Source organism: Monopterus albus, unplaced genomic scaffold, assembly GCF_001952655.1.
Source record: "Monopterus albus unplaced genomic scaffold, M_albus_1.0 scaffold286.1, whole genome shotgun sequence".
In the NCBI taxonomy this organism is placed as follows: Eukaryota; Metazoa; Chordata; class Actinopteri; order Synbranchiformes; family Synbranchidae; genus Monopterus; species Monopterus albus.
In genome coordinates, this window is record NW_018128166.1 from 471,392 (window position 1) to 473,784 (window position 2,393).

The window sequence follows — 2,393 nt, forward strand, 5'->3', positions numbered from 1 at the left end:
GTGCATGTTGGCCTCCAGCATGGTCGTCTTTTGTCACCGGTCCTGTTCATTATTTCTATGGATAGAATTTCTAGCTGCAGCCAGTGGCCGGAGGGAGTCTGGTTTGGGGACCACAGGATCTTGTCTCTGCTTTTTGTTGGCTCCCTCAAGCCAGGACCTCCAGCGTGCACTGGGGCGGTTTGCAGCTGAGTGTGAAGCGGATGGGATGAGTATCAGCACCGCCAAGTCCGAGGACATGGTTCTCAGTCGGAAAAGGGTGGCTTGTTCCCTTCAGGTTGGTGGGGAGTTCCTGGCCTCCGTCGTGGTGAAGAAGGAGCTGAGCTGTATGGCAAAGCTCTCGATTTACTGGTTGATCTACGTTCCGACTCTCACCTATGGTCATGAGCTTTGGGTCATGACCGAAAGGGCAAGATCCCGGATGCAGGCGGCCAAAATGCGTTTCCTTCGTAGGGTAGTTGGGCGCACCCTCAGAGATAGGGTGAGGAGCTCAGTCACCCAGGAGGAGCTCAGAGTAGAACCGCTGCTCCTCCACATCGAGAGGAGCCAGCTGAGGTGGCTCGGGCATCTGTTTCGGATGCCACCTGGACGCCTTCCTAGGGAGGTGTTCCAGGCATGTCCCACTGGGAGGAGGCCCCGGGGAAGACCCAGGACACGCTGGAGGGACTATGTCTCTCGGCTGGCCTGCGAACACCTCGGAATTCCCCCGGAGGAGCTGGAGGAAGTGTCTGGAGAGAGGGAAGTCTGGGCATCTTTGCTTAGACTGCTGCCCCCGCGGCCTGGTTCTGGATAAGTGGAGGAAAATGCATGGATGGATGGATAGATGGATGTAAACCTGATGTCCTCAGTGAGGTCATGGTGGTTGCTTTGGTGTTCTGGTTGTGTTAGGTCCGAGTCAGTAGTCTGGGAGGTTCTTAAGTCAGTCCAAACCTGTGTCAGGGACCTATTGGTTGGGTCATGTGCAGGTGCACAATGAGTTTTGTGAATCCAGTTGCTGAGTTTGTCCTCTGTTAACCACACTTTCACACAGTGTGTGATTACCTCTGCTACCTTGTATGGTCCTTTCCACCTGGGGGAGGACCAGTTGAGTTTGGTGATTTTTCTGTAGATCCAGCTTCCCACTGCTACAGCAGGTGCAGCGGTGTCCTGCTCCTTGATGAGTATTTCTGTCACCTGTTGAGAGATGCTCATCACAGCATTGTTCAGTGTTCGTACATATTCACACAAAGCCTCGTGTTGTACTAATGCTATTGGGGAGTCTGTAGGGGCAACAGTGAATGGGCAGGGCATCTTTCTTGCCATCAGAATTTCATGAGGGCTGACGTTCAGGGTGGTATTTGGTGTGGATCTGAGGTTAAAGAGCACAATAGGATGGGCTGCTACCCAGGTCAGTTTGGTGTCTGCGCAGACTTTTGCCAATCCTTCTTTGATGGAACGATTTGCCCTTTCCACTAATCCCCAAATCTGGGGATTATTTCTCTAGTGAGCCACTTAATCACTTCTGTAGCTTTTTCAGTTTGGTGGGTGTGGCCTCTACCCCCCAGGAAAAAGGGTCTACACAAACCAAGACGTATCTTTTACCTTCAACTCTGTGATCAGCATCCATGTCAGTGAAATGAATCACTATTTCCTTCCATGGGGCGTCTGGCACAGGAAAGTAGCCCAGTCCTGCTTTCAGTGATGTTCTTGAGTTATATTTATTGCATATTTCACAACTCTGTACAAAGTATTTGGTGATGTTCTGGAGGTAGGGGTGCCACCAGTGTTGGGAAATGAGGGCTGTGACTTTAGAAGTTGCACAGTGACCTCTACTGTCACTCTACTGACACAAAATATTCAGTAGTTCAGCCGGAGCTACTATTTTCCCTTCATGACTTCTCCAAAGAGCTGTCTCACCTTTGTCTTTCCATGCCTGTTTTTCGGATAGAAAATCTTTGATTTTCTGTATACATACTTAAGTCCCTATGTGGCTCACCCACTGTTGACTTCTGTGCCATTTGTCTATGTAGATTATTTACAGTGTAGCCAGCTACAGTTTTAGCGGCGAGGTCAGCCGCATTGTTTCCTCTGGTTATTCTTCCATCTCTCTTTTGATGTCCTCTGCATTTGATTATGGCTACTTTTTCTGGTTCTAAGAGTGCATGATATAAATCTAACAGCTGTGTTAAATGCTTGACTGGAGTGCCTGCAGAGGTCACAAAACCTTTTCTTCTCCAGTGACACAGGTCCACATGCATTGCTTGTACTGCATAGGCAGAATCAGTGTAGATGTTTACAGTTTTTCCTTTAGCTATTTTACATGCCTCAGTTACGGCAACTAACTCTGCCAATTGTGCAGAGGCAGTCTGTGGTAAGATTTTGGCTGCTCTGGGTTTTAAAGCAGCAAAGGGTTTTTT

The 2,393-nt window shown here is 49.1% G+C and overlaps 1 protein-coding gene across 6 annotated transcripts in view; it reads left to right on the top strand.

Moving 5' to 3' along the window:
- inpp5a (inositol polyphosphate-5-phosphatase A) overlaps positions 1-2,393 on the top strand; it is a 218,766-nt gene that overhangs the window by 132,874 nt on the left and 83,499 nt on the right. The window lies entirely within an intron of this gene.